Source organism: Apium graveolens, chromosome 9, assembly GCF_009905375.1.
Source record: "Apium graveolens cultivar Ventura chromosome 9, ASM990537v1, whole genome shotgun sequence".
Classification (NCBI taxonomy): Eukaryota; Viridiplantae; Streptophyta; class Magnoliopsida; order Apiales; family Apiaceae; genus Apium; species Apium graveolens.
Window position 1 is genome coordinate 108,993,319 of NC_133655.1, and position 24,800 is coordinate 109,018,118.

Below are 24,800 nucleotides of genomic sequence, written 5' to 3' on the forward strand. Positions count from 1 at the left end.
GTTTTCTGTTAATTTAGAAAGCGTTTATGTTTTTCAAAAAATAACGGACCGGGACCCCACCGGGACGTCAAAACCCACAAAATTCATGTTTTTATTTTTATAAAATTATCCATATTTCAAATACCCATCATTTTTATATTTTTGAATTATTCGTAATTTTTGAGGAATTTTGATACAAATTTTATATTTTATTATTTTCAAAATTATTCTCCATAATTATTATTTTGGGGCTTAATTATTTTAATTATGGGAATAAAAACACCCTTAATTAATTTTGGGGGTATAATTTATGATTAATATAAATAGAAAATTACAATTACTTTATTTTATTTTATTTTCAGAAATTACTAAATAATACAAAAAAATCAGAAATTATAATTTGGGGGTGAGGGTTGTTCTTGAACAAATTCAATCGATTGGTCCAGTTGCAGAGATCATTTGTTGACGAACTTTATACCAAATCAAAGAGCATTTCACGGCCGTTATTTCGGTATAATTATCTCGATTTAAGATTAAGTAATTTGCAAAATTGAAAGTTATGTAGTTCGTTTTAATTCTTGGACTTTCTGAATTATTGTTGATGCGTTGAATGATTTTGATCATAGGAAATGATTCTAGAAGCCCAGAGCTTCATTTTGATATATGATTTGTTTGAGTTTGATCCTGTTTTAACAAAATCAAATTTTTTCTCCTAGTTTTTTACGATTCAATTTGTGTTCATATCTGTGATTTTTGATTGATATGGTTAGGATAGGTAGATTGTACAATTCCCGGGCATCATTTTTATTATTGGATTGTAGTGTTTGGTTCTGAATCGAAGGTTATCGGGTTTTGGCCGGGAACCTCCGATTTCTCGCCGGTTTTAAAGGTTGTCGGCCGGATTTCTTTGTTTTTAGATCGGGATTTATGTTTATATGCTCGATGATGTTGTTGTTTATGAGGGTTATGTTGCTGGGTTACCTTGGAATGGATTGGGAGTGAAAATCGAATGAAAACGAATTGTTTTGGATTTGTTATAGGAGGCCGGAGCTTCACCGGAAAACGGGAAACCACCGGCCCGTTTTTGGAAAACCCAGATTCCGGCGGTGTTCGACCCGGATCCAGGTGAAGTTCTTGAGGGATCCGGTTAAGGTTAATTATAACCCGGTTTTGATTCTAAGTTCCTCAAAATTTTATTCTGAAAAGTGTTTCTGCCATTTTCTTTTTACTTTTAATTCAAAATCCATTTCTATTTTTCTAAAAAGTATTTCTTTTATTTTCAAAAATCATTTACTTATTATTTATAATTTTAAAAATTATTTACCTAATTGTTTTAAATTCCAAAAATTTATTTCTTTTATTATTTTCAAAAATCCATAATTGTTTTAATTATTTATAATTTGTTTTAATTGATTATTTATAGATTTAATTAATTGGTAATTCATTTAATCAATTAATTTTATTTATAAATAGTTAAATAAAATAAAATAATTTATAATAATTCAAATAAATCCTAAAAATTGGTTTTAAGCTTTTAAAAATTCTATTTTAGTATTTAAAAATCAATTAATATTATTATTAATTGATTTATTCCCATTTATTCTTATGTTACTCATAATAAATAGACCGTTCGTTCGTTTAATACGAAACGAACGCGTATAGACTCAAAAAAATATTTCACTTCTATTAAAAATACTTTCGAGACCTAAATTATTTTGTTTCGAAAGGTCGCTTGTTTTGCAAGTCATTCTGAGTCGATTATTGATCGATAAATCATATTTTTGACCCGATTTTAGTTTAAATGTACCGAGTCGAACCTTTTGACGAACTGAGGCCTGCGTTATATGAAACATGTGATATGTGAGTTATGTGTTTACGTGCTATGTGAATTACGTGCGTATGTGAATCAGAATTCTTGTGTTTGACTGTTGTAATTATGTGTGGGCTATCGTATGGGTAGACGATAGGATTTTGACGTGCAGTTCGTCGAGTAATTATCGTTTAGACGATTGAAATATTATTTTTTAATTATACATATGAGTCTTTCAAGACGACCAGGATCAGATGGAATGGATGAAGACTAGAGTTGATTAGTATGGAATATTGAGTAGCAGCACTACATGAGCAGCAGATCAGAGATTTAGCAAAGTAAAAGACGGTGATGCCTTGAGATGCCAGACTGAGATAATTGCGTGTCTACGAGTGTGACTAATTTTTAAAAACCCAAAGACAAGTATCCCTATCATTACTTATTGTTCAAGTGATATTTATTTTTGAATCCTATTATGCAAATATTGTTTTCTCTATTTTCAGTTCAGAATAGATAAATGTTTTATATATCACTAAATTTAATATTTATCATGCAAGTACTCTCTGCTATTCTATGTTCAAAATAGTTAAATGTTTTGACTTATCAAATTATTTTCTCATATGGTGTTTTATAAGAAGCTCGGTTTTTATAATTATCCAAATCTGATACTAAATTCTATCATTTTATAGTTACTTAGCGGCTAAGTAATCTATTTTCGGATCCGATATGATCCAAAGGGATACTCGTTAAGTGTTTAAAATATATTTGTATGGGACTATACACAATTTGGACACGTGTTTATTAGCGTCTTTATCAAAATCCTCGCTTTATCTCGTTTTATGTGCATTTGAATGTATTTTATGTATTTTCGGGGTTTTCTGTTAATTTAGAAAGCATTTCTGTTTTTCAAAAATTAACGGACCGGGACCCCACCGGGACGTCAAAACCCACAAAATTCATGTTTCTATTTTTATAAAATTATCCGTATTTCAAATACCCATCAATTTCATATTTTTGAATTATTCATAATTTTTGGGGAATTTTGATACAAATTTTATATTTTATTATTTTCAAAATTATTCCCCATAATTATTATTTTGGGGCTTAATTATTTAATTATGGGAATAAAAACACCCTTAATTAATTTTTGGGGGTATAATTTCTGATTAATATAAATAGCAAATTACAATTACTTTATTTATTTTATTTTCAAAAATTACTAAATAATACAAAAAAAATTAGAAATTACAATTTGGGGGTGAGGGTTGTGAAAGGAATATGTCCTAAGTCCAATCGTGTATTAGGATTTAGGAATAACTTTTATGTAATCTGTTTTGATTTCATTGATATTAATAAAGACTTGTTTTATTTTTATTACGGGCTTTATCTATTTAAGTGTTTAAATAAGATATACCATAGTTTAGAGTAAAGCTTTTTATGGATTATGATGAGATCATAATAGTGATACCTAAAAAGATGATAACTCTAAACTTAAATAGTTCCTGATCATAGGATTACTAACTGGTAATTAATAATCCGCAGAGATCGGTACATACTATGCTTGCTTCATTATGAAGGATGTCTGTTCTCATAGACATTTGTGTGGTGACACTATAGCTAGTATGTAGGTGCTTATTATGGAATAAGTTCACTGAACATGACTCGCACAGCTGAACAACTGATGGAGTTCACTCACGTGTCAGCAGTTGTTCATATAGTGATAGTTGTACAAGTATCCTTAGACTTGAGGTCATCATAGTCATCTTGTGTACACTGAACTATGCTTTGGTTTAGTTCTTAGTCTCCAGGGACAATTATTAGGGCTCTTCTGGGTATAGGAATTTGTACACGAAGATAGTGTATGATCAATAAAGGATCTACCCCTTCCAGTGAAGGAAGCGAATGTTCAAGGCTGATCCACTTATGCTAGTTCAGGAATCTCTGGCCAGAGTGAATGAAATTAGAAAGGAGTTTCTAATTTGCATAGAACTACGCATAGTAAATGGTAAGCAAGTGATTGAATTAGATAGGCTTGACACGAGATCCATGCCTTGTATTTAATCGGGACATTGTAGGGTAGAAGGAGTTTATTGTACGGTAACTATTCACTGACAGGTTCTTGGTATTCTAAGCATTGAATTCATATTATCCGGATAGTCGCGATATGTTGAGAAGCATCACTCACGATATAGAATAAATATGATTAATTAATTAATCATATTTAATAAATTAGAGAATTTATATAAATAATGATAAAATAGTTTTATTATTATTTATTTCTACTACCGACTTAATATTGAACCTACAGGGTCACACCATAAAAAGAGAATGATTTAATGGTGGAGGAATTAATTAATAATGGCTAAATAATTATTTATTTGTGAAATAAATAAATAATTGGCAAATTTAATAATTGATTAAATGAGATTTAATTGATTATAAATTAATTAAGAAAAGTTCTTAATATTATTAATTAAGGATTTAATTTGTGGAAATTAAATCAAGAGAGAGAATTATTTCTAAAGTGTTTAGAAAAAGGATTAATAATTAAAAGGTGTTTTAATTATTAATGAGAATAATAAATGGGATAATAATATTATTATTTATGGGAAAATTTCAGCTGAAAATTTTGCCTATAAATACACTATTATAGACCCTATTTTATTCCAACCCACATCGAACCCGAAAACCCAAAAAGTTTGGAAAACCCAATTCTCTCCACCTTCTTCCTCCTCCTTAACATCGTTTTCTTGGTGGATACCGGTGGAGTGCTTCACACTTGAGGAGCAACTGCTAAGGATCTCTGATCGTTGTCTCCGAATTATTTTAAAAGATTAGATTCGATCCCTCGAATTTTTATTCACGATTTATATGCTTTTATTTGGATTTTGTATGTGTAAAAGTGTTTTTTCATGCCCCGCTGCGTTTAAAAATCCAATAATGGTATCAGAGCATAGGTTGTATGCATATAGATCTGTGGTAAAAATTTCAGGATTTTATGTGCTTGTATGAATTAATTATGATTTTTACAAGTTATATTAGGGATTAATTTTGTCTGATAAGAAATCGTTTCTCAGAATAATTTTGAATATTGATCTAGGTTCTACAAGTGTTGTAGATCGTCTGGGTATTTTTTTCATAATTTTATGATGTATAGATTTTTTATTATGAATTTTTGAAGTTGTTACAATTAAATTCGTAATTAAATAATTATATATATATATATAATTGTATGTATGTATATATCTGTATATGCTTGTACTGCTGTTGCTTGCTGTTGTACGGGGAAGAAGAAGACAGACCAGATCAGGGACTGACAGGCGCGGAAATCGATGCGAGAAAAATTATGTCGGCTTCCGGAAAAAAAAAAATATAGGGGTGTAACGCATTCCGGGAATTCGTTACACACCTGTGGCGCATTCACGGAATGCGTTACACACCTGTGGCGCATTCACGGAATGCGTTACACCCTTTAATGGCTTAAAAGGGGTGTAACGCATCACCGGAATGCGTTACAGCCTTAAAAGGGGTGTAACGCATCACCGGAATGCGTTACAGCTCGTCTGTTGATATTAAAATTGATTTTCTGGGAGTTTCGTAACTCCGTTTTGGGCGTGCAATATACCGTTGGATTCGGTTTTTCGAGACGGATCTAATGGAGTGATCAATTTTAGTTTATATAAAAGTTTTGAACTGTTTATATTCCATGAAGTGTTTTAAAGCTATTTTTAACTATTTAAGTTGCTTTTAAATGCTTCATGTGATACATAGAGATGTATAATGCTTAGAATAATGTGCTAGATGATATAACATGCCTACCTTGATGTTTATTCATGTTGATATATGTGATATATGCTTAGTTTATCATGAGATGATAGATTTAGGTGAACTTAAATAAACATAAGGCGTTTGTTAGACAACCTAGTATAGTGAAATTGTTTCATAACCTTAATAACAATATTATGAATACAATCATGAGATTCTTGTGTTTATGAAACACGTAATTGAATATGAATTTTTGATATGAGAGAAAGGATGATTCTGTCAACAACAGATTTCTATCTGTAAGAAAGGGTTATTAAGTGACGCCTCTTGACAATGCTCCACCCGATCTGGGAATCGTCTGATTATTGATTATTGATTTGAAATATTTAATTTAAAAGGAAGAATCTCTTTATAATATGATTATGATTTTAATGTAATATAATCCCTCTAAAATTAAATAATATCAAGTAGTAATTGGCCAATGACACAACGGGCTTGTGTCGGTCATAGCCTTCCAACATGGTAGAAAGTAGTTCTTAATTTTGAATCATTGTCGTTTCGTGCCACAGCCGAGGGCTTTGATTTTGAAATAAGAAATACTTGTCTATTACATAGAGATGTGTACATTGAATAAGAATCTAAAGGTCGTTACGTGCCACAACCGTGGGCCTTTGGGGACTGATTCAATAGTACGGAATGTTGGGTTAGACTTGACTTAGAATATTGAGTTTGTCGTGCCACAGCCGTGACTCAATTATTCAAGAGGCTAAAGTTTGATTAGGGAATAACATTAGATGTAATTGACAAGAGTTGTCTGCCTATTGAACATTACAAGGCGTTTCGTGCCACAGCCGGGGTTGTGTAATGGAATGTAGGATCCCTATTCCCACTAGCATTATGAATGCTTAATTTTTCATGTAGGGGGTTGAATAAATTAGGAAAACTAGTGGGAGCCACTTATGAATAAAGACCCGATTCATATAGTGTTTTGAAATGAAATCGAATATTTGCTAAGTGTTGTTATGTGTTTATCATTTACAGATTTACTTTGTACGTTATGTCTTCTGCACTATCACTCAGGAGCATACTAGATGCTCACAAATGACTGGTCCTAATTATGCTGACTGGCTTCGAAACTTGAGAATTGTTCTCAGGATTGAGAAGCTGGAATACGTGATTGACTCACCTAAGCCTACTGAACCTGCTAGCGATGCGCATAATGATGAACATGTTGTGTATCGTAAGTGGATAGATGATGCAAATGTTGCTCAATGCATCATGCTAGCTTCCATGAACATTGAGCTACAGAAGCAACATGAGCATATGGATGCTCACACTATCCTCATGCATCTACAAGAGTTGTATAATGTGGCGGGGAGGACAGCTCGATATGAGATATCGAAGGAGCTGTTCGGTTGTAGGATGTCTGAGGGATCATCTGTGAATGACCATGTACTTAAGATGATCAATTTGATTGAACGTCTTGGACAACTTGGTTTTGCCATGGATGGGGAGCTGAGCCAAGACTTGGTCTTGCAATCGCTTCTGAGTTCGTTCTCGCAGTTTGTTGTGAACTTTCACATGAATAAGTTGGATGTCAGCCTGCCTGAACTCCACAACATGTTGAAGACTGCGGAATCGAATTTTCCCCTAAGAAGAGTTCTGTTCTTCTAATTGGTGAAGGTTCCAATCCTAAGAAAAGGAAGAGGAACTCTTCCAAGAAGAAGAAAGTAGGTGAGAAAACGCCGGTTCCACCAAAAGCTGAAGACCCCAAGAGCAAAGTTGTTTGCTTTCACTGTAACAAGGTGGGGCACTGGAAGAGGAACTGCAAGGTTTACCTTGCAGAAATGAAGAAGAAGAAGGGTAGTGAGACTACCACTTCTGATTCAGGTATGTTCATGATAGAAGTGAATTTGTCATTTCTACTTGGGTATTAGATACCGCCTGTGGTTCTCAAATCTGCAATTTGTTGCAGGGACCAAGGAGAAGTAGGACTCTTGAGGAAGAGGAGGTGATTCTACTGATGGAAATGGCGCAAGAGTTGCTGCTGAAGATGTAGAATCATTTCATTTACATAGGCCTACGGGCAAGACTATTGTTTGAAATAATTGTTATTTTGTTCCCTCGATTGTGAGGAATATTATTTCCATGTTAGACTTGGCTGGATTTTCATTTATTATTGAGAATAATGAATGTTCTATTCTTAGAGATAATATTCTTTATGGACGTGGTGCTTTAAATAATGGTCTGTATGTATGTGACATAATTTGTTTCAGATTGAACAAACTAATAAAAGAAAAGGGATGATGAAAATCTCACTTTATAGTGGCATTGCAGTCTCCATTTAGTAGACATAGAGAGAGGGCTGCAAATTTGCTAGGAATGGTACACACAGATGTATGTGGACCAATGTCTACGCAAGCCATGGGTGGATTTTCATACTTCATTACTTTCATAGATGATAGATCTGGATTCGGATATGTGTTTGATGAAACACAAGTCTGAGGCCTTTGAAAAGTTCAAAGAGTATAAGTATGAAGTGGAGAAACAACCAAACATAGTATTATAATTCTTCGATTAGATCGAGATGGTGAATACTTGAATGGAGAGTTTCTGGATTATCTCAAAGTAAATGGTATAGTCTCCTAGTGGACTCCTCCAGATTGGTATCTGAAAGGAGAAATCGAACTTTGTTAGACATAGTTTGGTCCATGATGAGCTATGCAAATCTTCCAGTATTCTTATGGGGTTATGCATTGGAAACCTCAGCATATTTATTGAATAAGGTGCCTTCCAAAATCTGTTCCTCAAACTTCGTATGAGATATGGAAAGAAAGGAAACCGAGTCTTAAACAAGTTAAGATTTGGGGATGTCCAGCTTATATCAAGAAAGTTGACCAGATAAGATGGAATATCGATCCGTAAAATGTAGTTTTGTGGGATATCCTAAAGAGACTTTAGGGTATTACTTTTACACCGATCATCGGGTGTTTGTCTCCAGACATGCTACCTTCTTGGAAAAGGAGTTTATCCTTGAAGGAAACAGTGGGAGCAAAATTGAACTTGATGAAGTTCAAGAAGCACAAACTACTACAGATCGAGTGGAAACACCTGTTCTGACTGAACAACCTTTTATGGAACAGCCCATTCATAGGTCAGGGAGAGTGTCTCGCCAACCTGAGAGGTAATATGGCCTTGTCATTGAGAATGACAATGAGTTGTCGATCATTAATGATGACGATCCTGTGACCTATAATGAGGCTATGAGTAGTGTTGACTCAGAGAAATGGCATAGTGCCATGAAATCCAGAATGGAATCTATGTATACGGTATACAAAAGATAGATTATAGTAGATGGCCAGGTGGAGACCTTTAAGGCCAGGCTTGTGGCAAAAGGATTCAAACAAAGGCAATGGATAGACTTTGATGAAACCTTTTACCTGTAGCCCTGTTAAAATCAGTTCGGATTTTGCTTGCGAATGCTGCTTACTGTGACTATGAAATCTGGCAGATGGCCAGATGGTTTTCTTTCCAAGGGAAATGAAAACCTAGTGTGTAAGCTGCTGTGAACCATATGTGGTTTAAAGCAAGCTTCCCGAAAGATGGAACATTCGTTTTGATGAGACAATCAAAGAGTTTGATTTTATCAAAAACACAGATGAACCATGCGTCTACAAAAGGGTTAGTGGGAGCGCGTTAACATTTCTTATATTGTATTGAATTAGAGTTGACACAAATAACAACATAGAAGACACACTTAAAAAGCTACTTTATGAAAGTCATTTTGATCGTCAAGATGGGTATTAGATACCAGAGTGATTGGCTTTAGTACAAGTGGGAGATTGAAAGGAATATGTCCTAAGTCCAATCGTGTATTAGGATTTAGGAATAACTTTTATGTAATCTATTTTGATTTCATTGATATTAATAAAGACTTGTTTTGTTTTTATTACGGGCTTTATCTATTTAAGTGTTTAAATAAGATATACCATAGTTTAGAGTAAAGCTTTTTATGGATTATGATGAGATCATAATAGTGAGACCTAAAAAGATGATAACTCTAAACTTAAATAGTTCCTGATCATAGGATTACTAACTGGTAATTAATAATCCGCAAAGATCGGTACATACTATGCTTGCTTCATTATGAAGGATGTCTGTTCTCATAGACATTTGTGTGGTGACACTATAGCTAGTATGTAGATGCTTATTATGGAATAACTTCAATGAACATGACTCGCACAGCTGAACAACTGATGGAGTTCACTCACGTGTCAGCAGTTGTTCACATAGTGATAGTTGTACAAGTATCCTTAGACTTGAGGTCATCATAGTCATCTTGTGTACACTGAACTATGCTTTGGTTTAGTTCTTAGTCTGCAGGGATAATTATTAGGGCTCTTTTGGGTATAGGAATTTGTACACGAAGATAGTGTATGATCAATAAAGGATCTACCCCTTCCAGTGAAGGAAGCGAATGTTTAAGGCTGATCCACTTATGCTAGTTCAGGAATCTCTGGCCAGAGTGAATGAAATTAGAAAGGAGTTTCTAATTTGCACAGAACTACGCATAGTAAATGGTAAGCAAGTGATTGAATTAGATAGGCTTGACACGAGATCCATGCCTTGTATTTAATCGGGACATTGTAGGGTAGAAGGAGTTTATTGTACGGTAACTATTCACTGACAGGTTCTTGGTATTCTAAGCAGTGAATTCATATTATCCGGATAGTCGCGATATGTTGAGAAGCATCACTCACGATGTAGAATAAATGTGATTAATTAATTAATCATATTTAATAAATTAGAGAATTTATATAAATAATGATAAAATAGTTTTATTATTATTTATTTCTACTACCGGCTTAATATTGAACCTACAGGGTCACACCATAAAAAGAGAATGATTTAATGGTGGAGGAATTAATTAATAATGGCTAAATAATTATTTATTTATGAAATAAATAATTAATTGAAAAATTTAATAATTGATTAAATGAGATTTAATTGATTATAAATTAATTAAGAAAAGTTCTTAATATTATTAATTAAGGATTTAATTTGTGGAAATTAAATCAAGAGAGAGAATTATTTCTAAAGTGTTTAGAAAAGGATTAATAATTAAAAGGTGTTTTAATTATTAATGAGAATAATAAATGGGATAATAATAATATTATTTATGGGAAAATTTCAGCTGAAAATTTTGCCTATAAATACACTATTATAGACCCTATTTTATTCCAACCCACATCGAACCCGAAACCCAAAAAGTTTGGAAAACCCAATTCTCTCCACCTTCTTCCTCCCCCTTAACATCGTTTTCTTGGTGGATACCGAAGGAGTGCTTCACACTTGAGGAGCAACTGCTAAGGATCTCTGATCGTTGTCTCCGAATTATTTTAAAAGGTTAGATTCGATCCCTCGAATTTTTATTCACGATTTATATGCTTTTATTTGGATTTTGTATGTGTAAAAGTATTTTTCCACGCCCCGCTGCATTTAAAAATCCAATAATGGTATCAGAGCATAGGTTGTATGCATATAGATCTGTGGTAAAAATTTCAGGATTTTATGTGCTTGTATGAATTAATTATGATTTTTACAAGTTATATTAGGGATTAATTTTGTCTGATAAGAAATCGTTTCTCAGAATAATTTTGAATGTTGATCTGGGTTCTACAAGTGTTGTAGATCGTCTGGGTATTTTTTTCATAATTTTATGATGTATAGATTTTGTATTATGAATTTTTGAAGTTGTTACAATTAAATTCGTAATTAAATAATTATATATATATATATATAATTGTATGTATGTATATATCTGTATATGCTTGTACTGCTGTTGCTTGCTGCTGTACGGGGAAGAAGAAGACAGACCAGATCAGAGACTGACAGGCGCGGAAATCGATGCGAGAAAAAATTCTGTCGGCTGCCGGAAAAAAAAAAAATAGGGGTGTAACGCATTCCGGGAATGTGTGGCGCATTCCCGGAATGCGTTACACCCTTTAATGGCTTAAAAGGGGTGTAACGCATCACCGGAATGCGTTACAGCCCGTCTGTTGATATTAAAATTGATTTTTTGGGAGTTTCGTAACTCCGTTTTGGGCGTGCAATATACCGTTGGATTCGTTTTTTCGACACGGATCTAATGGAGTGATCAATTTTAGTTTATATAAAAGTTTTGAACTGTTTATATTCCATGAAGTGTTTTAAAGCTATTTTTAACTGTTTAAGTTGCTTTTAAATGCTTCATGTGATACATAGAGATGTATAATGCTTAGAATAATGTGCTAGATGATATAAAATGCGTACCTTGATGTTTATTCATGTTGATATATGTGATATATGCTTAGTTTATCATGCGATGATAGATTTAGGTGAACTTAAATAAACATAAGGCGTTTGTTAGACAACCTAGTATAGTGAAATTGTTTCATAACCTTAATAACAATATTATGAATACAATCATGAGATTCTTGTGTTTATGAAACACGTAATTGAATATGAATTTTTGATATGAGAGAAAGGATGATTCTGTCAACAACAGATTTCTATCTGTAAGAAAGGGTTATTAAGTGACGCCTCTTGACAATGCTCCACCCGATCTGGGAATCGTCTGATTATTAATTATTGATTTGAAATATTTAATTTAAAAGGAAGAATCTCTTTATAATATGATTATGATTGTAACGTAATATAATCCCTCTAAAATTAAATAATATCAAGTAGTAATTGGCCAATGACACAACGGGCTTGTGTCGGTCATAGCCTTCTAACATGGTAGAAAGTAGTTCTTATTTTTGAATCATTGTCGTTTCGTGCCACAGCCGAGGGCTTTGATTTCGAAATAAGAAATACTTGTCTATTACATAGAGATGTGTACATTGAATAAGAATCTAAAGGTCGTTACGTGCCACAGCCGTGGGCCTTTGGGGACTGATTCAATAGTACGGAATGTTGGGTTAGACTTGACTTAGAATATTGAGTTTGTCGTGCCACAGCCGTGACTCAATTATTCAAGAGGCTAAAGTTTGATTAGGGAATAACATTAGATGTAATTGACAAGAGTTGTCTGCCTATTGAACATTACATGGCGTTTCGTGCCACAGCCGGGGTTATGTAATGGAATGTAGGATCCCTATTCCCACTAGCATTATGAATGCTTAATTTTTCATGTAGGGGGTTGAATAAATTAGGAAAACTAGTGGGAGCCACTTATGAATAAAGACCTGATTCATATAGTGTTTTGAAATAAAATCGAATATTTGCTAAGTGTTGTTATGTGTTTATCATTTACAGATTTACTTTGTACGTTATGTCTTCTGCACTATCACTCAGGAGCATACTAGATGCTCACAAATGACTGGTCCTAATTATGCTGACTGGCTTCGAAACTTGAGAATTGTTCTCAGGATTGAGAAGCTGGAATATGTGATTGACTCACCTAAGCCTACTGAACCTGCTAGCGATGCGCATAATGATGAACATATTGTGTATCGTAAGTGGATAGATGATGCAAATGTTGCTCAATGCATCATGCTAGCTTCCATGAACATTGAGCTACAGAAGCAACATGAGCATATGGATGCTCACACTATCCTCATGCATCTACAAGAGTTGTATGATGTGGCGGGGAGGACAGCTCGATATGAGATATCGAAGGAGCTGTTCGGTTGTAGGATGTCTGAGGGATCATCTGTGAATGACCATGTACTTAAGATGATCAATTTGATTGAACGTCTTGGACAACTTGGTTTTGCCATGGATGGGGAGCTGAGCCAAGACTTGGTCTTGCAATCGCTTCCGAGTTCGTTCTCGCAGTTTGTTGTGAACTTTCACATGAATAAGTTGGATGTCAGCCTTCCTGAACTCCACAACATGTTGAAGACTGCGGAATCGAATTTTCCCCCTAAGAAGAGTTCTGTTCTTCTAATTGGTGAAGGTTCCAATCCTAAGAAAAGGAAGAGGAACTCTTCCAAGAAGAAGAAAGTAGGTGAGAAAACGCCGGTTCCACCAAAAGCTGAAGACCCCAAAAGCAAAGTTGTTTGCTTTCACTGTAACAAGGTGGGGCACTGGAAGAGGAACTGCAAGGTTTACCTTGCAGAATTGAAGAAGAAGAAGGGTAGTGAGACTACCGCTTCTGATTCAGGTATGTTCATGATAGAAGTGAATTTGTCATTTCTACTTGGGTATTAGATACCGCCTGTGGTTCTCAAATCTGCAATTTGTTGCAGGGACCAAGGAGAAGTAGGACTCTTGAGGAAGAGGAGGTGATTCTACTGATGGAAATGGCGCAAGAGTTGCTTCTGAAGATGTAGAATCATTTCATTTACATAGGCCTACGGGCAAGACTATTGTTTGAAATAATTGTTATTTTGTTCCCTCGATTGTGAGGAATATTATTTCCATGTTAGACTTGGCTGGATTTTCATTTATTATTGAGAATAATGAATGTTCTATTCTTAGAGATAATATTCTTTATGGACGTGGTGCTTTAAATAATGGTCTGTATGTATGTGACATAATTTGTTTCAGATTGAACAAACTAATAAAAGAAAAGGGATGATGAAAATCTCACTTTATAGTGGCATTGCAGTCTCCATTTAGTAGACATGGAGAGAGGGCTGCAAATTTGCTAGGAATGGTACACACAGATGTATGTGGACCAATGTCTACGCAAGCCATGGGTGGATTTTCATACTTCATTACTTTCATAGATGATAGATCTGGATTCGGATATGTGTTTGATGAAACACAAGTCTGAGGCCTTTGAAAAGTTCAAAGAGTATAAGTATGAAGTGGAGAAACAACCAAACATAGTATTATAATTCTTCGATTAGATCGAGATGGTGAATACTTGAATGGAGAGTTTCTGGATTATCTCAAAGTAAATGGTATAGTCTCCTAGTGGACTCCTCCAGATTGGTATCTGAAAGGAGAAATCGAACTTTGTTAGACATAGTTTGGTCCATGATGAGCTATGCAAATCTTCCAGTATTCCTATGGGGTTATGCATTGGAAACCTCAGCATATTTATTGAATAAGGTGCCTTCCAAAATCTGTTCCTCAAACTTCGTATGAGATATGGAAAGAAAGGAAACCGAGTCTTAAACAAGTTAAGATTTGGGGATGTCCAGCTTATATCAAGAAAGTTGACCAGATAAGATGGAATATCGATCCATAAAATGTAGTTTTGTGGGATATCCTAAAGAGACTTTAGGGTATTACTTTTACACCGATCATCGGGTGTTTGTCTCCAGACATGCTACCTTCTTGGAAAAGGAGTTTATCCTTGAAGGAAACAGTGGGAGCAAAATTGAACTTGATGAAATTCAAGAAGCACAAACTACTACAGATCGAGTGGAAACACCTGTTCTGACTGAACAACCTTTTATGGAACAGCCCATTCATAGGTCAGGGAGAGTGTCTCGCCAACCTGAGAGGTAATATGGCCTTGTCATTGAGAATGACAATGAGTTGTCGATCATTAATGATGACGATCCTGTGACCTATAATGAGGCTATGAGTAGTGTTGACTCAGAGAAATGGCATAGTGCCATGAAATCCAGAATGGAATCTATGTATACGGTATACAAAAGATAGATTATAGTAGATGGCCAGGTGGAGACCTTTAAGGCCAGGCTTGTGGCAAAAGGATTCAAACAAAGGCAATGGATAGACTTTGATGAAACCTTTTACCTGTAGCCCTGTTAAAATCAGTTCGGATTTTGCTTGCGAATGCTGCTTACTGCGACTATGAAATCTGGCAGATGGCCAGATGGTTTTCTTTCCAAGGGAAATGAAAACCTAGTGTGTAAGCTGCTGCGAACCATATGTGGTTTAAAGCAAGCTTCTCGAAAGATGGAACATTCGTTTTGATGAGACAATCAAAGAGTTTGATTTTATCAAAAACGCAGATGAACCATGCGTCTACAAAAGGGTTAGTGGGAGCGCGGTAACATTTCTTATATTGTATTGAATTAGAGTTGACACACATAACAACATAGCAGACCCACTCAAAAAGCTACTTTATGAAAGTCATTTTGATCGTCAAGATGGGTATTAGATACCAGAGTGATTGGCTTTAGTACAAGTGGGAGATTGAAAGGAATATGTCCTAAGTCCAATCGTGTATTAGGATTTAGGAATAACTTTTATGTAATCTGTTTTGATTTCATTGATATTAATAAAGACTTGTTTTGTATTTATTACGGGCTTTATCTATTTAAGTGTTTGAATAAGATATACCATAGTTTAGAGTAAAGCTTTTTATGGATTATGATGAGATCATAATAATGAGACCTAAAAAGATGATAACTCTAAACTTAAATAGTTCCTGATCATAGGATTACTAACTGGTAATTAATAATCCGCAGAGATCGGTACATACTATGCTTGCTTCATTATGAAGGATGTCTGTTCTCATAGATATTTGTGTGGTGACACTATAGCTAGTATGTAGGTGCTTATTATGGAATAAGTTCACTGAACATGACTCGCACAGCTGAACAACTGATGGAGTTCACTCACGTGTCAGCAGTTGTTCACATAGTGATAGTTGTACAAGTATCCTTAGACTTGAGGTCATCATAGTCATCTTGTGTACACTGAACTATGCTTTGGTTTAGTTCTTAGTCTCCAGGGACAATTATTAGGGCTCTTCTGGGTATAGGAATTTGTACACGAAGATAGTGTATGATCAATAAAGGATCTACCCCTTCCAGTGAAGGAAGCGAATGTTCAAGGCTGATCCACTTATGCTAGTTCAGGAATCTCTGGCCAGAGTGAATGAAATTAGAAAGGAGTTTCTAATTTGCATAGAACTACGCATAGTAAATGGTAAGCAAGTGATTGAATTAGATAGGCTTGACACGAGATCCATGCCTTGTATTTAATCGGGACATTATAGGGTAGAAGGAGTTTATTGTACGGTAACTATTCACTGACAGATTCTTGGTATTCTAAGCAGTGAATTCATATTATCCGGATAGTCGCAATATGTTGAGAAGCATCACCCACGATGTAGAATAAATGTGATTAATTAATTAATCATATTTAATAAATTAGAGAATTTATATAAATAATGATAAAATAGTTTTATTATTATTTATTTCTACTACCGGCTTAATATTGAACCTACAGGGTCACACCATAGAAAGAGAATGATTTAATGGTGGAGGAATTAATTAATAATGGCTAAATAATTATTTATTTATGAAATAAATAATTAATTGGAAAATTTAATAATTGATTAAATGAGATTTAATTGATTATAAATTAATTAAGAAAAGTTCTTAATATTATTAATTAAGGATTTAATTTGTGAAAATTAAATCAAGAGAGAGAATTATTTCTAAAGTGTTTAGAAAAAGGATTAATAATTAAAAGGTGTTTTAATTATTAATGAGAATAATAAATGGGATAATAATAATATTATTTATGGGAAAATTTCTGCTGAAAATTTTGCCTATAAATACACTATTATAGACCCTATTTTATTCCAACCCACATCGAACCCGAAAACCCAAAAAGTTTGGAAAACCCAATTCTCTCCACCTTCTTCCTCCCCCTTAACATCGTTTTCTTGGTGGATACCGGTGGAGTGCTTCACACTTGAGGAGCAACTGCTAAGGATCTCTGATCGTTGTCTCCGAATTATTTTAAAAGGTTAGATTTGATCCCTCGAATTTTTATTCATGATTTATATGCTTTTATTTGGATTTTGTATGTGTAAAAGTGTTTTTCCACGCTCCGCTGCATTTAAAAATCCAATAATGGTATCAGAGCATAGGTTGTATGCATATAGATCTGTGGTAAAAATTTCAGGATTTTATGTGCTTGTATGAATTAATTATGATTTTTACAAGTTATATTAGGGATTAATTTTGTCTGATAAGAAATCGTTTCTCAGAATAATTTTGAATGTTGATCTGGGTTCTACAAGTGTTGTAGATCGTCTGGGTATTTTTTTCATAATTTTATGATGTATAGATTTTTTATTATGAATTTTTGAACTTGTTACAATTAAATTCGTAATTAAATAATTATATATATATATAATTGTATGTATGTATATATCTGTATATGCTTGTACTGCTGTTGCTTGCTGTTGTACGGTGAAGAAGAAGACAGACCAGACCAGAGACTGACAGGCGTGGAAATCGATGCGAGAAAAAATTATGTCGGCTTCCGGAAAAAAAAAATAGGGGTGTAACGCATTCCGGGAATGCGTTACACACCTGTGGCGCATTCACGGAATGCGTTACACCCTTTAATGGCTTAAAAGGGGTGTAACGCATCACCGGAATGCGTTACAGCCCGTCTGTTGATATTAAAATTGATTTTCTGGGAGTTTCGTAACTCCGTTTTGGGCGTGCAATATACCGTTGGATTCGTTTTTTCGACACGGATCTAATGGAGTGATCAATTTTAGTTTATATAAAAGTTTTGAACTGTTTATATTCCATGAAGTGTTTTAAAGCTATTTTTAACTGTTTAAGTTGCTTTTAAATGCTTCATGTGATACATAGAGATGTATAATGCTTAGAATAATGTGCTAGATAATATAACATATGCCTACCTTGATGTTTATTCATGTTGATATATGTGATATATGCTTAGTTTATCATGCGATGATAGATTTAGGTGAACTTAAATAAACATAAGGCGTTTGTTAGACAACCTAGTATAGTGAAATTGTTTCATAACCTTAATAACAATATTATGAATACAATCATGAGATTCTTGTGTTTATGAAACACGTAATTGAATATGAATTTTTGATATGAGAGAAAGGATGATTCTGTCAACAACAGATTTCTATCTGTAAGAAAGGGTTATTAAGTGACGCCTCTTGACAATGCTCCACCCGATCTGGGAATCGTTTGATTATTGATTATTGATTTGAAATATTTAATTTAAAAGGAAGAATCTCTTTATAATATGATTATGATTGTAACGTAATATAATCCCTCTAAAATTAAATAATATCAAGTAGTAATTGGCCAATGACACAACGGGCTTGTGTCGGTCATAGCCTTCCAACATGGTAGAAAGTAGTTCTTATTTTTGAATCATTGTCGTTTCGTGCCACAGCCGAGGGCTTTGATTTCGAAATAAGAAATACTTGTCTATTACATAGAGATGTGTACATTGAATAAGAATCTAAAGGTCGTTACGTGCCACAGCCGTGGGCCTTTGGGGACTGATTCAATAGTACGGAATGTTGGGTTAGACTTGACTTAGAATATTGAGTTTGTCGTGCCACAGCCGTGACTCAATTATTCAAGAGGCTAAAGTTTGATTAGGGAATAACATTAGATGTAATTGACAAGAGTTGTCTGCCTATTGAACATTACATGGCGTTTCGTGCCACAGCCGGGGTTGTGTAATGGAATGTAGGATCCCTATTCCCACTAGCATTATGAATGCTTAATTTTTCATGTAGGGGGTTGAATAAATTAGGAAAACTAGTGGGAGCCACTTATGAATAAAGACCCGATTCATATAGTGTTTTGAAATGAAATCGAATATTTGCTAAGTGTTGTTATGTGTTTATCATTTACAGATTTACTTTGTACGTTATGTCTTCTGCACTATCACTCAGGAGCATACTAGATGCTCACAAATGACTGGTCCTAATTATGCTGACTGGCTTCGAAACTTGATAATTGTTCTCAGGATTGAGAAGCTGGAATACGTGATTGACTCACCTAAGCCTACTGAACCTGCTAGCGATGCGCATAATGATGAACATGTTGTGTATCGTAAGTGGATAGATGATGCAAATGTTGCTCAATGCATCATGCTAGCTTCCATGAACATTGAGCTACAGAAGCAACATGAGCATATGGATGCTCACACTATCCTCATGCATCTACAAGAGTTGTATGATGTGGCGGGGAGGACAGCTCGATATGAGATATCGAAGGAGCTGTTCGGTTGTAGGATGTCTGAGGGATCATCTGTGAATGACCATGTACTTAAGATGATCAATTTGATTGAACGTCTTGGACAACTTGGTTTTGCCATGGATGGGGAGCTGAGCCAAGACTTGGTCTTGCAATTGCTTCCGAGTTCGTTCTCGCAGTTTGTTGTGAACTTTCACATGAATAAGTTGGATGTCAGCCTGTCTGAACTCCACAACATGTTGAAGACTGCGGAATCGAATTTCCCCCCTAAGAAGAGTTCTGTTCTTCTAATTGGTGAAGGTTCCAATCCTAAGAAAAGGAAGAGGAACTCTTCCAAGAAGAAGAAAGTAGGTGAGAAAACGCCGGTTCCACCAAAAGCTGAAGACCCCAAGAGCAAAGTTGTTTGCTTTCACTATAACAAGGTGGGGCACTGGAAGAGGAACTGCAAGGTTTACCTTGTAGAATTGAAGAAGAAGAAGGGTAGTGAGACTACCGCTTCTGATTCAGGTATGTTCATGATAGAAGTGAATTTGTCATTTTTACTTGGGTATTAGATACCGCCTGTGGTTCTCAAATCTGCAATTTGTTGCAGGGACCAAGGAGAAGTAGGACTCTTGAGAAAGAGGAGGTGATTCTACTGATGGAAATGGCGCAAGAGTTGCTGCTGAAGATGTAGAATCATTTCATTTACATAGGCCTACGGGCAAGACTATTGTTTGAAATAATTGTTATTTTGTTCCCTCGATTGTGAGGAATATTATTTCCATGTTAGACTTGGCTGGATTTTCATTTATTATTGAGAATAATAAATGTTCTATTCTTAGAGATAATATTCTTTATGGACGTGGTGCTTTAAATAATGGTCTGTATGTATGTGACATAATTTGTTTCAGATTGAACAAACTAATAAAAGAAAAGGGATGATGAAAATCTCACTTTATAGTGGCATTGCAGTCTCCATTTAGTAGACATGGAGAGAGGGCTGCAAATTTGCTAGGAATGGTACACACAGATGTATGTGGACCAATGTCTACGCAAGCCATGGGTGGATTTTCATACTTCATTACTTTCATAGATGATAGATCTGGATTCGGATATGTGTTTGATGAAACACAAGTCTGAGGCCTTTGAAAAGTTTAAAGAGTATAAGTATGAAGTGGAGAAACAACCAAACATAGTATTATAATTCTTCGATTAGATCGAGATGGTGAATACTTGAATGGAGAGTTTCTGGATTATCTCAAAGTAAATGGTATAGTCTCCTAGTGGACTCCTCCAGATTGGTATCTGAAAGGAGAAATCGAACTTTGTTAGACATAGTTCGGTCCATGATGAGCTATGCAAATCTTCCAGTATTCCTATGGGGTTATGCATTGGAAACCTCAGCATATTTACTGAATAAGGTGCCTTCCAAAATCTGTTCCTCAAACTTCGTATGAGATATGGAAAGAAAGGAAACCGAGTCTTAAACAAGTTAAGATTTGGGGATGTCCAGCTTATGTCAAGAAAGTTGACCCAGATAAGATGGAATATCGATCCGTAAAATGTAGTTTTGTGGGATATCCTAAAGAGACTTTAGGGTATTACTTTTACACCGATCATCGGGTGTTTGTCTCCAGACATGCTACCTTCTTGGAAAAGGAGTTTATCCTTGAAGGAAACAGTGGGAGCAAAATTGAACTTGATAAAGTTCAAGAAGCATAAACTACTACAGATCGAGTGGAAATACCTGTTCTGACTGAACAACCTTTTATGGAACAGCCCATTCATAGGTCAGGGAGAGTGTCTCGCCAACCTGAGAGGTAATATGGCCTTGTCATTGAGAATGACAATGAGTTGTCGATCATTAATGATGACGACCCTGTGACCTATAATGAGGCTATGAGTAGTGTTGACTCAGAGAAATGGCATAGTGCCATGAAATCCAGAATGGAATCTATGTATACGGTATACAAAAGATAGATTATAGCAGATGGCCAGGTGGAGACCTTTAAGGCCAGGCTTGTGGTAAAAGGATTCAAACAAAGGCAATGGATAGACTTTGATGAAACCTTTTACCTGTAGCCCTGTTAAAATCAGTTCAGATTTTGCTTGCGAATGCTGCTTACTGCGACTATGAAATCTGGCAGATGGCCAGATGGTTTTCTTTCCAAGGGGTGTAAGCTGCTGCGAACCATATGTGGTTTAAAGCAAGCTTCTCGAAAGATGGAACATTCATTTTGATGAGACAATCAAAGAGTTTGATTTTATCAAAAACGCAGATGAACCATGCGTCTACAAAAGGGTTAGTGGGAGCGCGGTAACATTTCTTATATTGTATTGAATTAGAGTTGACACATATAACAACATAGCAGACCCACTCAAAAAGCTACTTTATGAAAGTCATTTTGATCATCAAGATGGGTATTAGATACCAGAGTGATTGGCTTTAGTACAAGTAGGAGATTGAAAGGAATATGTCCTAAGTCCAATCGTGTATTAGGATTTAGGAATAACTTTTATGTAATCTGTTTTGATTTCATTGATATTAATAAAGACTTGTTTTGTTTTTATTATGGGCTTTATCTATTTAAGTGTTTAAATAAGATATACCATAGTTTAGAGTAAAGCTTTTTATGGATTATGATGAGATCATAATAGTGAGACCTAAAAAGATGATAACTCTAAACTTAAATAGTTCCTGATCATAGGATTACTAACTGGTAATTAATAATCCGCAGAGATCGGTAGATACTATGCTTGCTTCATTATGAAGGATGTCTGTTCTCATAGACATTTGTGTGGTGACACTATAGCTAGTATGTAGGTGCTTATTATGGAATAAGTTCACTGAACATGACTCGCACAGCTGAACAACTGATGGAGTTCACTCACGTGTAAGCAGTTGTTCACATAGTGATAGTTGTACAAGTATCCTTAGACTTGAGGTCATCATAGTCATCTTGTGTACACTGAACTATGCTTTGGTTTAGTTCTTAGTCTCCAGGGACAATTATTAGGGCTCTTCTGGGTATAGGAATTTGTACACGAAGATAGTGTATGATCAATAAAGGATCTACCCCTTCCAGTGAAGGAAGCGAATGTTCAAGGCTGATCCACTTATGCTAGTTCAGGAATCTCTGGCCAGAGTGAATGAAATTAGAAAGGAGTTTCTAATTTGCATAGAACTACGCATAGTAAATGGTAAGCAAATGATTGAATTAGATAGGCTTGACACGAGATCCATGCCTTGTATTTAATCGGGACATTGTAGGGTAGAAGGAGTTTATTGTACGGTAACTATTCACTGACAGGTTCTTGGTATTCTAAGAAGTGAATTCATATTATCCGGATAGTCGCGATATGTTGAGAAGCATCACTCACGATGTAGAATAAATGTGATTAATTAATTAATCATATTTAATAAATTAGAGAATTTATATAAATAATGATAAAATAGTTTTATTATTATTTATTTCTACTACCGGCTTAATATTGAACCTACAGGGTCACACCATAAAAAGAGAATGATTTAATGGTGGAGGAATTAATTAATAATGGCTAAATAATTATTTATTTGTGAAATAAATAATTAATTGGCAAATTTAATAATTGATTAAATGAGATTTAATTGATTATAAATTAATTAAGAAAAGTTCTTAATATTATTAATTAAGGATTTAATTTATGGAAATTAAATCAAGAGAGAGAATTATTTCTAAAGTGTTTAGAAAAAGGATTAATAATTAAAAGGTGTTTTAATTATTAATGAGAATAATAAATGGGATAATAATAATATTATTTATGGGAAAATTTCAGCTGAAAATTTTGCCTATAAATACACTATTATAGACCCTATTTTATTCCAACCCACATCGAACCCGAAAACCCAAAAAGTTTGGAAAACCCAATTCTCTCCACCTTCTTCCTCCTCCTTAACATCGTTTTCTTGCTGGATACTGGTGGAGTGCTTCACACTTGAGGAACAACTGCTAAGGATCTCTGATCGTTGTCTCCGAATTATTTTAAAAGGTTAGATTCGATCCCTCGAATTTTTATTCACAATTTATATGCTTTTATTTGGATTTTGTATGTGTAAAAGTGTTTTTCCACGCCCCGCTGCGTTTAAAAATCCAATAGGTTGTTCTTGAAAAAATTCAATCGATTGGTCCAGTTGCAGAGATCGTTTGTTGACGAACTTTATACCAAATCAACGAGCATTTCACGGCAGTTATTTCGGTATAATTATCTCGATTTAAGATTGAGTAATTTGCAAAATCGAAATTTATGTAGTTCGTTTTAATTCTTGGACTTTCTGAATTATTGTTGATGCATTGAATGATTTTGATTATAGGAAATGATTCTAGAGACCCATAGCTTCATTTTGATATATGATTTGTTTGAGTTTGATCTTGTTTTAACAAAGTCGAATTTCCCCCCTTATTTTTTACGATTCAATTTGTGTTCATATCTGTGATTTTTGATTGATATGGTTAGGATAGGTAGATTGTACAATTCCCGGCTTCATTTTTATGTATGGATTGTAGTGTTTGGTGCTGAATCGAGGGTTATCGGGTTTTGGCCGGGAACCTCCGATTTCTCGCCGGTTTTAATGGCTATCGGCCGGATTTCTTTGTTTTTAGATCGGGATTTATGTTTATATGCTCGATGATGTTAGTTGCTTATGAGGGTTATGTTGTTGGGTTACCTTGGAATGTATTGGGAGTGAAAATCGAATGAAAACGAATTGTTTTCGGTGGCCGGAGCTTCACCAGAAACCGGGGAAACCACCGGCCGGTTTCTGGAAAACCCAGATTCTGGCGATGTTCGACCCGGATCCAGGTGAAGTTCTTAGGGGATTCGGTTAGGGTTAATTATAACCCGGTTTTGATTCTAAGTTCCTCAAAATTTTATTCTGAAAAGTGTTTCTGCCATTTTCTTTTTACTTTTAATTCAAAATTCATTTCTATTTTTCTAAAAAGCATTTCTTTTATTTTCAAAAATCATTTACTTATTATTTATAATTTTAAAAATTATTTACCTAATTGTTTTAAATTCCAAAAATTTATTTCTTTTATTATTTTCAAAAATCCATAATTATTTTAATTATTTATAATTTGTTTTAATTGATTATTTATAGATTTAATTAATTAGTTAATTCATTTAATCAATTAATTTTATTTATAAATAGTTAAATAAAATACAATTATTTATAATTAATTCAAATAAATCCTAAAAGTTGTTTTTATCCTTTTAAAAATTTTATTTTGGTATTTAAAAATCAATTAATATTATTATTAATTGATTTATTCCCATTTATTCTTATTTTACTCATAATAATTAGACCGTTCGTCTGT